This window comes from Saccopteryx bilineata, chromosome 1 (assembly GCF_036850765.1).
Source record: "Saccopteryx bilineata isolate mSacBil1 chromosome 1, mSacBil1_pri_phased_curated, whole genome shotgun sequence".
In the NCBI taxonomy this organism is placed as follows: domain Eukaryota; kingdom Metazoa; phylum Chordata; class Mammalia; order Chiroptera; family Emballonuridae; genus Saccopteryx; species Saccopteryx bilineata.
This window is the reverse complement of record NC_089490.1, coordinates 379,920,321-379,933,917: the sequence shown is the minus strand read 5'-3', so window position 1 is coordinate 379,933,917 and position 13,597 is coordinate 379,920,321. Positions and strand designations below refer to the sequence as shown.

Here is a 13,597-nt window from a genome sequence, read left to right as displayed (position 1 = left end):
AGAACAAGGAGTTGGTCTTTCATTTTACATTTAATTAGAAAACAAAGCAGAGGTCCCCCAACGGAACCCATGAATACATTAAGCTATATAGGACATTTAGACTTGAAGTACAGAGAAGGGACTGGAAGGCTGGGACATCTCTGGGGCTTTAAGCAAAGGGAATTAGAAGCGAAAGACAAAGTACCTCGATGGGTCTGGGTGACAGGCCGGGGAGGAAGGCTGCCAGGGTCAAAACGGTTAACTAATGATCAGAGGTGGCGGGAGGGATGACGACAGAGGAATGAAGGTAGAGTGACAGGGGAGTGTGTCTGGTTACAGAGTGACTGCTTTGGGAGGGGCACCAGCAAGCTGCCGGGATAGCTGAGCGGGAACTCACAAACCCGAGGAAGTACGTAAACAGCCGCAGCTCTTGCCTAAGGAGAGGAAAGGGACATCAAAGGCCCGGGATGATCCCAATAAGGTCTTTAACTCCCATAGTTCCGCAATGTGCAAACAAATACTCAGTGGCCTTGAGCGCGCCAGTCCAATGACAACAGTCAACAAACAGTGTGTGACTTCTCTGACATCAAAACCCTGGCTCGGTCAACTTTAAAGCACCTGGAAGATTTCCTTCCAAGGTACAACAGGACCTGATGGAAGGGCAGAGCTCACTCCAGCACCACGTGGCGGCCGGTGCGTTCCCGGAGACGAGAGGAGGGTCAGGTCAGAGATCCCGGTGGGCTGCGGTGGGTGGGCTGTGAGGGCCGGGGAGATGGAAGGAATCACTTTCTGTTCCTAGAGAAAGAGGAGGAATGAGAAGGTGCAAGAGTAGCTTATTACAGAAACACTCATCCGCCCCTATTGTGCTATCTGGCAGGAACGCTTTGCTTGAGGGTCGGAATAATGTGAGCTTCCTCCCGTGAACCAGATCTTCCCTAGACATGTAAAGATGCAGAGAAAGAAGAGTAAACATCAGAAAGCGTAACATGTTTATCAGGAAAAGCGGTTGGTTCTGAAATGTCTCAGGATGGTGGATAAAATGTGTAGGTCTCCACACCCTAGTGCCCAGCAATGTACCACAAGGCAAGCTGCTCAGTGAATACAGCTCACATGAATCAACCAATAGTATTTATAGCTTTCCTTATAGAATTTCCCCCTTTTCAATGAATGCTTACATAACGCTTTTATAAGATGTTTAGCCACAAATTGGAAAAGCTGTACCTTGTACCAAAACCATCATCGATAATCATATCTTGAACACACTAAGCACCCAGACAGCATGAGGCATCATCCTTGACGACATATCTTCTGCATTTAATCCTGGTCTCTCGCTAGAGGTTCTGATGTTAGTGTCTCTGGCAACCGCCATTGAAGAAACGGCTCCAGATAAAACCCCATGAATCCTGGCGCTGCCATTTTCCTGTCGTGTGGAGACCGGATTTCCATTTGCCAGTGCAGGGTGATGTGGATGACTTTATTAAGATTGTGTTTTCAGCCAGTTAGCCGTGGTGCACAAGCTCTTGGGAGCAGTTTCAGAGGCAGACGTGTAAGCGATACTGCCCCACCACCTGTGCTTGGCGACCTGGTGGGAAAGCCGGGCAGCGTGGTTTCACGGCGGAAAGGTGTTTTGTGACATTGCTAAACAGAATAAGGTATTTGGCTCAATGTCCCGCTCTGGGACTCTATTAAGCATTTCTTTTTCCTATTCCAACACAGGGTGCGGATGTTAACAATGATTATCAGCCCCTCTTGCTATTTATTCCCTTCAAATGGCTTCTTTTTTCCTTCAGAATTGAAAAGAAAACAGCTGCTGTTTATTTAGTCCTTCAGTACACGTCTGTCGAGTGTTCACTGTGTTTTGGGCGCAGCTTTGAGGTTTTACCAGAATTAGGACCACGTATTGAAATGCTCCATTCTTTTCCATGTTGATTTCCATTTTTTCAGGAGCTCAAAGAGATGGTTAAAAAAAATAAGTCAAATGAATTATTGCTATCAGAAGCTGCTGACAGCAATAATTTAAGTAATCAGAAAGCATTGATAAAGTATGGAGAAGCTGGATGCTGAGCAGAGGCTTCTAGGATGTGCAGGGCATCGTGGATGATACCGAGTTGTGAAAAGCCTAATGGTTTTCCTTTCGGCAGTAATATGAATGACTTCCTCCATTCACATGCTGGCCCGCGTCTTCTCACTGTTTAAAACCAATTTCTTAAAGTTCATTTGTTTGTAGTTTTATTTTTAAAAGGCTGTTACTATTACGATTATCAAATTTTTATATGCTCATTGGAGAGACTTGTTCAAAAAATACTCAAGAGTATAACTAAGGAAACAAATCACCTGCAATTCCTTCAGCCAGAGTGAATCACTATTAAAAATGCATCTCCTGGTTGTAATATATGACAGTAGATATCTGACATAATTGTACACGCGTTCAGTCTTATATCTGCTTCTTAGGTTGCCAACACCCTCCTTTTTCTTCAGGAGAAATACTTAAACCATTTTACTCTAAATTCTTATTCTCTATTTCTTTCCTATGTCCACTGCTCTATTTTGTGGGCCATGTATAGGACCTGCTTTATGAGCATGTTGCCATATGGGACTATGGGTAAGAAATCATATCCTTCAATAAATAGCTGTATTGTCCTTCACGATTTCTGTGGCATCGTTTGCTATACCTTCTTGCAGTGATTGAACTGGGTTAGTTCCAATTTCCTTGTGTTATAAATAATGCTGCAAATGATCATCTGTGTCTGAATTGAATTTATTTTTCTTGGAGATTGTTTGATATATCCTATTTCCAAAACGAGGTCACCAGATCCATGAATGTAAACAGATTTGTAATACTTTTTACCTATTTTCAGAAAAACTAAATTCAATTGATATCGTCACCCAAGATTTCCAAATGTACTTGTTTGCACAAAGCCCTCGCCATGCCTGATGAAAGTCATTATACTTGTATAGATTGGGGCAAAAGTAGGTCTACAGTTGTGAATACAACAGTATGTGAAACAGAGAGTTTATTCTTGTATTACTGTTTATTATTGCATTATTTTCCATATGAACAACTGTAAACCTACAGTTGCCTCAATAGGGATCTAAAACTACTTTAAATAGGTTTAAATTTACTCTTTAAAACTCTTACTGTTTTATAATAAGAGTTACATATAATGCTTACAATAAAAAATGTGTAAGTTAAATGAGTAACGAGTTAATTATTACCTAGATAAACAATACTTTATATATAATGTGTTATTAGAAAATTAGTTTCTACTTGTGTAATAAAATTAACAGAGTGATTTCATGTTTGAGAACAGTTCTGAGAGAACAAGGATTGCTTCTATTTTCTTTCCCCCTTGTTTCTCTTCTTCTCCCCAAATTGTCAGAAATTTTACACTTCCCGCGCCATTCACCTACTTGCCCTAAATGTCTCCAGACAAGCCTAAACAAGAGAAAAGTCATATTCCAGACCTGCAGAACCAATTTCCTTTCAAGGGATAAAGAAGGATCCTTGAATCTCATTGCTCCAGAGAGAAAAGGTGCAGTATGTTCTTGACCGAAAGTGGCTATCTTGGAATGCAAGCCTTTCGGCCCACACCCCGACCGCGGGCATTCTCCCCAGAGCTCCAGGTGAGCCCGGAGTTGCCTGGAGCCTGAGCAATCTTAGCACCTGCACGGCCATAGCACTGGACCAGAGAAGCACACGAACATTAGTGAGTTCTTTCCAACTGAGTCTTTCTATGATCCAGGGACACTCGAGGGATGTCAAAGGTCTTATCCTTATAAGTTTTGTAGAACAAAGCAGCATATGCCCATACTATTCCTGTTAAAATCAACTGTGGGCCTGACCTGTGGTGGTGCAGTAGATAAAGCATCGGTCTGGAACGCTGAAGTTGCCGGTTCGAAACCCTGGGCTTGCCCGGTCAAGGCACATATGGGAGTTGATGCTTCCTGCTCCTCCCCCTGCCCGCCTCTCTCTCTCTCTCTTTCTATCTCTCTCTCCCCTCCATCTCTCTAAAATGAATAATTAAAAAAAAATCAATTGTGATTTCTCTGGGTTGATTATTGGTTCGTAAGGGTGAACTTGGAAGTCATGGGCTCCTCTAACAGAGGCACATCCCACTCATCCAGGAACACCCAAACAGTGAAACAGTGGCTAAGTCCAAGGCTATAGAATCTTCAGAATCTCTGTGACTGGATGTCTTACAAACCTGCTCAGAAGACCCAGTAAACTCTAGTGAGTAGTTGGCCATGTGCCCGGGATTTCACATGATTATTTTATTTATAACTAAAGAGAAAAAAGCAGGTCTGTAGTGGGCAGGACTGTTGTCCATCTCCTTTCGTCCTCTAGATGAGAAAACCGAGCTGGCAGTTACCTCGCTCGATCTGGGAGACAGTGAAGGGGTTGAATCTAGAGTCTGAAGCTGGAGTCGAGAAGCCTTAAGAGTATACAGACGAGTGCGTGAGTGTCTTAACCCTCATGCATGAGCAGAAGGTTCTGAAGGTCTGCATCTACTCCATTCTAAGTCTTCCTTGGCTGTGAGCTGCATAAACAACTTAATAATCGTTTTTCCAGTAGAAAGAGAAACACCATAGTAGATGTATATATTAAATGTAACACGCATCTCAATTTCAGAACTGTTAAAATGTTAAAGAAAAAAGTATCAAAATTCAAAGAATTCAAGGTGTCAGCCTCAAATTTCCCAAATCTGCCAGTTTGTAGAATAAGACCCCATTGGCCTTCATGACTGAAGTGAAATCAATGTGAAGTCCCTTCCTGCATTCAGAGGGATGCCGAGCATGTCTTCCCATTCCCAGGGATTCCTGGAAGCTTGCATTTCTCCAAGGCTCCTTGCATCCCAGGTCCAGCTTCTGTCAGATTCTTGCTCTCCATTCTGTCACCCTCTGTGCAGGCTGAACCCCGCCTTCCCTCCCCGGAAGCTCTCCCCCCCCCCCAGAGTCCCATGGCCTCACGGCTGTGGATGTGGCAGATGTTCCTGAAGGTCTGAGCAGGGAGGTGCCTCGCACAGCAGAACAAACTGGCTAATGGAACAGAATGGAGCCGCTGGCATTTCTGTTCTTAGGAAAAGACAGTACAGTGAAGCAGTTAAGAGCCAAGTTTTGGAAATCAAGACCCAGCTCTGTCAATTACTGTGTCGCTCTGGGTAGATAATAATCACTTGTTGGTGCTCCAGTTTCTTCACCTGTCGAATAGGGTTAAGAGTTGTACCTACCCCACGGGGTTGTTGTGGGTATCGAGTGCTTGGAGGATACCTATAGTCCGTGCATTGTAAATGTTAGCTCTCCTGACTATCCACGTTATTATTATTGCCGTTGACATTGTAGTTATTATCGAAGGTCCTTTGGCCACTTGTGCCAGCTGGGATAGTCTTCCCTGTCCATCATTTTATTTAACGGTCTCCCTAAAGTGTTGCCAGGACCTCTAGTGCCTCGCTCAGACCCTCCTTTTTCCTTCCTGGACCACTCATCCCAGTCTCCTGAATTCTGTAGATTTCTCCTGCTGTGCTATTATCTCATTCTCCCGCTCCCACCCTTTCATAGTGAACTGTGTCCCTTACACTGCACGTTACAAAACAAGGGCAGCTCTCTGTGGGGTTGAATACAACATGCCCCAAGGCATTTTCCAGTTCTAGCTGGGAGTGACAATATCAGGCTGGAAGATGGTGACTGTCCTTTGGAGAAGTGACCTGGAGCCTGCCTGGTCCCTCAGAGGCAGCATTGGAGTGGCTTCTAGAGAAACGGGCTTGGCACCAGGACAGGGTGAAAAACCTCCTCTCTGTGACCTCTGAGGCTCGGCCAAGGCAGGAGTGGATAAAGAGCTAACCTGCTCCGCCTGCCAGCCAAAAATAGGCTGGACTGCGTCACAGAGCTTTCAGTAATTACACCTTCCCTCTGCAGAAGGTTGTGGTGTGGACTGGAAAGGGGCCACGGACGGGTTAAGGTAATGCATTCCCCACACGGTTCTCCTCTCAGCATCAGCGGCAGGCTTGACAACCAAGTGTTCTAGATGGAGGTGTAAATTCATCCCCAGGCACAGTGTGTCAGCGGCAAGGTGAGGGCACACGTTGTCAGCCAGGTTACTTAGAGCTTGAGTAGTTCTTTGTCTTTCCTCTGACTAATTTGTATACTTTTCTATGGTCCATCAGCTTATTTTGGTTACTTTTGGGTGGTTAATTTGTATTTGAACATAAAGAAAAGAATCAATGTGGAAATAAAAACCATCCACCACCCTAGCATGACACACAGCCACTGGAAACCTTTTGTGCCTTTTTGTTTTGCACCTTGATACAATGTAGTTTTCATAGAACTGCGAGCATATGGAGTTTTCTGTTTGCATTTTAAATGTACACACAAAATGTTCACAATGATATTATGTTTCATGAGGTTATCACATATTGCTTGAAAGCCAGACCATTTTTATTTTTATTTTTTAGTTTATTAACCTCTTTGTGGCCAGGGCTGGGTGGGTGGGACGGTGGTGGGCAGGAAGAAGATGCGCCCATCTGGAGTGTTCTGCGGGCAGATGCCTCAGTCCCAGGAGGCAGTGCCGTGCTGCCTGTGAGAGGGAGCTGTGCTGGCCACTCAGGGAGGCGGGGGAAGAACAAGAGTTACCCCAGGTCCCCGGAGAAAGTGTCAGACACTGAGTTTCGCCTATGCCACTAACCAGTTGCCTGATTTTAATTAACCTACATAACCCTTTAAACTCAGTTTTCCCATCTCTAAAGTGGAACTACAGATAATATCTATTTCATTGGGCTATTGGAGGATAGCTGAGTCAGTACCCTGTTAATGTTACTGATCATTAGTATGTGATGATAATTAATCCCTCAAATGAAGACTGGGTCAGCTGATTCCATTATCTGAGGATAAGGGGTAGATGGGTTCACTCTGTGAGAAAATCTCTTATGGAAATAACAGTATTGTTGGGGTTTAGCATGTTTTTCCAGAGAGATGGTGGGTTCAAGGTTTAGAGGATCAAAGAATTAAATACTCTGGCTTCTTCCATTGGCATTTTCCAAGCTGTGAGTCGAGGATGCCCCTGATGCCTGGTAGGAGGTGACCCACCCCCAGGTCTGCATCCAGATCCCAGACACCCTCCGACCCCAGCCAGTTGTCTTCCTATCAGATTTGAAGGGACAGCAAAGTTTTGGAATAAATCGTCAAAAGGCATGTTGCTTCAGCCAAGGGCCTCAAATGGAAAAACTGGGATAAAATCCTCTCAGTGCTCTTTTGTGGAAGGAGCCTCTGGCACCTGGGGTACCCGGCTGGCTCAAGTCAGCAGCCAGAAAACAGCACGACACGGTCAGAGAGACCTGGGTTTGAATCCCAGCTGTGCACTTCATTAGCTCGAGGACCTTGGGCAGGTTTCACAACCTCCGCTCCTCTTTACCTTCTCTGAACCCAGGGTAAACATGTGTACCTTTTGAGTCTTTGTAAGGACTAGACGAGATAGAGTCTGTGATGTGGCTAGCACCATGCTGAAGTCAATGTAGATGCTCAGTAAATGTTGATCCCATCTTCTACCCTCCCCCCACCACTTGCTGTAAGATAAAACTAGGTTGAAAAGAGTCTTTAGGTTTCTTGGTCCGTAATGAACTAGAACAAGAAGTTAATGAGTTACAGGCTCACTCAGCCTTTGGGGCCTAGGAGACATCCTCTTGTCACTGATTGTCAGTCTGACCATTGGTCCTAAGCCTGCAGTTTCTCCCCAGCACATCCTGGCTGGGTGCTACGGAGTGTTCTCCATGTGCCAGGCGCTGTGCTGAGCCCTTCGCATGGGTGAGCCCCTGAGGGGCTTTTACTCCATAAAGGAGAGACACCAAGGCTCAGAGACATTCACCCTAATTTTTTAGCTGGTGAGAAGTGGAGCTGGGATTTGTATCGCAGTCTCTCTCCCTGTGTTCACAACCACCCACATGTCGATTTCAGCCTCCTCCTGGAAAAAATAAATACAAAATAGACTAAAATGGCCTTTTTTTTCTTTTCTTTTTATTTTTTTAAGAATTTTTTCCCCCATTAATTTGAGAGAGCGGAAGGAGCAGAGAGGGAGGGGAGAGAGAGAGAAGCATCAACTCATTGTTTGACTTAGTTGTGTGCCCATTATTTCTCATATACTGCTCACAAAAATGAAATGATACTGTATTTCAAAATGAATATGAAGCGATAAAAAAAGAAGCATTTGATTTTTTTTATTAAACAAGAACATCAGAAAAGCAAATGACAAGTCAAAGAAAGTTGTTTGATTATGCAAATGAGATGCAAAACTAACTTTTATCTCATTGGTGAGAATGCACTATACAAAAGGCTGAAAGTACTGGAGTATCTGCACGGTCCCTGGTCCCCTAATTTTTGTGAGCAACTGTATGTGCTCTGACTGGGACTTGAACTGGTGACCACAGGGTCGAGCCAGTGGCCTTGGGATCAAACCAGCAACGTCGGTTTTTAACTACTACACTGTGAGCCCCCTGAGCCCAAGGACTGTGTGTTGCCCCCTCCACCCCCCTCCACCCCTTCCCCGGCATGCAGCAAGTCGGCAATCATGGATGAACCTACTGGAAACCTAAGCACCTGGACCAGGCTTCTGTACAATACAAGAGTCTTGTGACGAGGAAGCGTATTAGATACTTGTCTTCAATGTGGAGGGACCGGTTCTGTCTCAGGACTTTCCCGGAGGGCTGCCCAGAGGGAAGGGCCTGGAAACTGGGGGAGGAAGGGCTTTCATTTCTCTTTCTTTCCCCACCACGGGAAGTGGGGACAAGACAGAGGAAAAGGCGGTGAGGTGTGGAAGACAAACCGTCTGAGACAGAGATTTCCGAGCCCTGGGCATTTGCGGGAGGACGTTTGGTGGTCTGCAGGCCACAGAGAGAGCCCATGTTTCTAAGGACTCACACAAAACTGTCTCTAAATCCATCATTTTCTTTTATTTCTGTTCCCGGTGTCTGTAAGCCTTTGACTCCCTTTGCGTCTTGGATGTCTACCTGACTTTCCCTTGTAAGGTGGCCTGGGTTTTTCATCCTTCTTTTCAACTGTGGAGTTCACATCTTAGTCCCGTGGTGGCGAACCTTTTTATAAACACCGCCCACTTTTGCAGTGCTGGTCAACCTGGTCCCTCCCGCCCACTAGTGGGCGTTCCAGCTTTCCTGGTGGGTGGTAGCGGAGCAACCAAATGGCGCTGCGATTGGCCCACCATGAAAGCTGCAGCGGTTTTTATAAAAAAGTTTGTCATCGGGGTCTTAGTCCAAGCTTCATCCCTCACTGCCTCTGTTCCTGCAATGCCCCCCCCCTACACACACATCCCATTCATGCCTCTGCTTCCATCTCAGGCTCAGATTTACCCCCCCCCCCCCCCCCCCGTAATGTTCTGCCTGTTTCTGAAACCTGCCTTTCCCCACCTGTAGTTCTCCATTTCCTCTGCCTGATGTCTCCTCTCCTCTTCTCTGCCCCCTGTGGGAAGTCAACCCTCAGCCTCCGATCCCGGCACACGCCCTTCTGCTTTGAGACTCTTATCTCAAACTGTTCCATCAATCTCTCTGTCTTCCTGACTCCCGCAGCCCTGATGTGTGTCTATATCAGTTCCTTGAGCAATTAATCACGTGCTTCCTCTTATCCCCTCCTAAAGCATCCTTTATCTCTTGGACTGTATCTTCTTGAAACCTGCTTGCCTTCCTCTCCATCTACTGAGGGGTTCTTTAGTACTGTTTCTGTCTTATTTACTGAGCATTTGCTACCTAGGACAGGCACGGCCAACATAAGGCCCGCGGGCTGATCCGGCCCGTGTAATGAGTTTATGTGGCCTGCGATTAAATTTTTAATATTCTCCGCTACTTTAAAATCTCAGCTACTCAGAAGCGGAATTGTCTTTGATTACTGGAAATTGAGATATTTAAGAAGATAGTGATACACGGGAAAGAACTCTACGTGTGACTAGTCTAGGGTTAACTTCCAGTAATTGGTCGAATGGATTTGTGATACTTCTTTATTTTTTAAAAGAACTTCATTATAAAGATGTACAACTTTTGTACTCGTCTGTACTCCATATGAACTGTTTGACGTTTAGCGGTGATGTGAAACTCACATTCTTTTAGGCGGAGTTTGCCAATGCGCACCCAAGGTCAAACAATTCGTTATTTTTGTGGTCTAGTGTGATGAATCAAGTGGCATTAAAGCATACACGATAGCTGCAGTTGATAACTGAAAACGTGTCCAGGCTGTTTGTAAAATGAAATAATTGTTTTATTTGCGACATAACCCCTTCAAGCTCATTCTATTAATTAAATATTGTTTCGATTGATTGTGATACAGTTTGGATATTTATATGATATGTAGTTATATTTTTATTAAAATAATATTGTTTATTAAATATTTTTTCACTCACATTTATTCATAAACAAATCATATAATAAAATTTTGTTTACTTAAATGAATTGTTTTTGTATTTAACATTTTTTAATTTTAATATTTCGTCTAGCCTGTGAAAAAAGTTTTCTTCCTAATCTGGCCCGGGGCCAAAACTGTTGGCCACGCCTGACCTAGGAGGCATCCTGCTGAGGGTTGGGGGACAGCAAAGAGGAATATTGGGTTTGTTTATCAGTAACTACTGGGGAGGAGACCCTCAGAAAGGAGTGTTCGCTGGCCCATCCCAGTTCTAGACAGTTCTTTCATCAGTCCCTGGGGGAGGCCAAGCCAGGCATGCTTTTTCTCTCTCTTTTATAAAAGCAGGTGCCTGAGGAATGCTTCCCTCTTAGCCTGAGTTCACAACCTGCTCCTGGTGAGGCTCTGTCCATCAATTCCAGAATTCACAAGCAGTTGTTAGCAACACCTCCTCCAGGAACAAAGCCTGAAGCTGTTCACCGGCTGGGGCACTTTCCCTGAACAAGAACACTCTACCTCTACCCAGGTGGAGCCCAGACCTGTCACAGGGAGCTTGGCTCCAGGCGGGGTTAGCACGGGAAGCTGGCTTTAGGGAGAGAGGCTCTTTCTGCCACCTCTGCATTTCTAATGCTCACAGCCTCCAGCTTCTCTGTCTTTGTTTTGCTTAGGAACAAATGAGTCCGATCATTCATTTAGCAAACATTTGCTGAGCACAGTGATCATAGTTTCCTCAGTGTCTACCTGGCAGGGGGCTGACTCAAAGCTAAACATGATAGTCTCTGCTCTAAATGAGCCCAGATCTAAGCAATGAAGTAAATGAAAAGTAATGAAAGCAAGCATGGCAAATACGGGCACGTCCATGGCCACAACGCAGTTTTGTGTCCACGGCAGGTACTGCTAATCAATCATAGAACTCTTTCACTTTGAATCAGGATTCAGCTTCAGAATCCTTCCCAACACATTGCTCCAGGCTGAACTGTCTGTTACCGAATTGGATCTTGCCCGTTAAGATGAAATCAACTTGTAATCTATTCTTGTCTTTACGGTGGTCCAAAGGCCACTGAGACAGAGGGAAGGGCGCTCAGAAGAACCAGTATTTGGGATTGCCACATCTGCCCAGTGCAGACTAGGGGACCCCTTTACTGGGAGTGTTCCAAAGTAACACTGATGCTGGGAAAGTCCCCTAAGATCACTCCTAATGACACCTCCATGCTTCCGCTACTCCCTTGTGGTTCTTTCTGTCTGACTCTTCTTCCTCTTCTTTTCCCACAAGCTGTTTTTCAAGAGTCAACTCTCATTCTTCTTAAGGTCTTTTCTCTTGCCTGTTCTCTCAGTTGAAGAGCTGATTGAAGTGGTTAACTCTCAGGTCTTTATCTTGAGACACATTTTCCCCAAAGTCTACCTTCTTCCTTTTGGCGTTGGGGAACCCGTGCGATCTGAACTTATTTATCTTTCCAACTACCCTGCAGTCTCTGCTCCTTGCCTACATAAACTCTGCTGCGAGGTTCTAGCCTTGCTGGCTGGTTTCAAGTTCAACAGTCTTTCAAATAGACCAGTTCTGTGTGTATGCATGTGTAAAGATGGAAAGCTCAGATCCTGGTGCACAGGTATTATTATTAATTATTTTTATTTTGATGCACAGATCATGGGTTGTCCTCACTGGAAGAGGATTGGCACCCAGCGAGTCTTGCATTGTGATCAGGGAGTGAAACCACCTAACAGGTCCTCAGCAGAGCAGAAGCCATCATCAGACAGTACCGTACCAGACGCAAGGGACGGTTTCCGTTGGACTCAGTAGAGGGCTCTGAGCAGGAAGGTGGTGTGCCTCACAAGGGGAGGATGGAGAGAGGGCCAGACTGTGTTTGCAAAAAGCAGGAACAAAGCCCACACATTTTATGAAGTGTTTTATGGTGAAGCTGTAATTGAAACCCTGGCATTAAGCAAGAATTATTGGGCGTGATGGTCTTAACACGGAGAGTCCTGTGGGGACAGGAGGAAAACAAAATGAGAAACAGGCACCGTAAGCATCATGGAGTTGGGTTGCTTGGATTCAGCACGCTGCTTAAATCGCCCTATTTATTGTGTTTTAAATGACTGTTATTAATTTTTTGCTCTTGGGGCATTCAAAACTTAGAGACAAACCCAAAGTATTTGTCAGTTACTTGCTCTCTGTCTGAAACAGAGCTACTGCTTAGCCTAATGGAGTAGTTCAATTCTCTAACTGCCCTGGAGACTAAAAGTGCTGCTAGGTCACTTCCAACTCTGAGCAGTAGCGGAATCTGATCTAACCAGGTACCAGGACTTGAGAAGCTCTTCCGGTACAGAGAGGGGCAGTGAGTATGCCCATGCTTACACATTTCATGGCTCCAGGTTAGTTTTTCCTTCCCCCCAAACAGAGAGGCCTCCAGTTCTTTTGGAAATTCAAAACCAGCAGATTATTTATGTGAATGTGTCCCATTCTTTGTCTTTCTTTCACCTCATAAGAGATGGGAGCCAGGACTCAGCCTTTTGGAGTCATTATGTCAGAAGCAACAATCTTCAGGGGTTAGAGTAGAATAGAGGTTCTTAACCAGACACCAAAAATAAAAGGCTTCAGATGTTTGGATTTATATGGGAAACTTTTCTATTCTTCTATTTTCAGGGTGAGTTCTTTAATCTCATTACATAAGCCCTCCCAAAATTTTGCTTATGGGAAGAGTAGTGAGGAGATTCTCCTTGCTGTTCCTAGAATTCACCAGTTTACTTCTGCCTCAGGGCCTTTGCACCTGCTGTTCTCATTCTCAGAATATTTTTCCCCAAGATCCCACATGGTCTCCCCTACTTTCTTTGTCACTGATTAAATGTCACCCTCCTGACTACCTTATGTAAAATAAAAATACTCTCTATGCTACTCACCATTACATTACTTTATTGTTCTTTACAGTATTTATTATTATAAGACATTATTTGTTTACTATCTCCCTCATTTAGTATTTAAGCCTCTATTGTGTCCATTGCTGCATCGGTCACATGCAATAGAGTGCCAAGCCCAGAGTAGACAGTAAGTATCTACTGAATAATATGTAAACGAATAGATAATAACTGTAATCATATATGGGTCTCTGATGTAAAAGAAATATATATATATTTAATTACAGAAAACAAGGGTCTGAGTTCCCAGTAGGGTCACTTCTTAGGCATGTACCTTGGGCCCCAAATATACCATCTGCTGTGAAATGGTCACCTAGGCACT

At 44.6% G+C, this 13,597-nt stretch overlaps 1 protein-coding gene across 2 annotated transcripts in view; it reads left to right on the top strand.

Annotated features, from left to right (window-relative positions):
• The first annotated feature begins 601 nt into the window (after nt 1-601).
• SLC1A2 (solute carrier family 1 member 2) overlaps nt 602-13,597 on the top strand; it is a 97,101-nt gene continuing 84,105 nt past the window's right edge. Inside the window, exon 1 of one of the 2 annotated variants that reach the window (XM_066251273.1) lies at nt 602-702. The gene's annotated coding sequence lies outside the window, so the exon portion shown is untranslated. Of the gene's footprint in view, nt 703-5,723; nt 5,936-13,597 lie in introns of those variants that run through there. The other variant, XM_066251274.1, reaches the window with a different exon arrangement.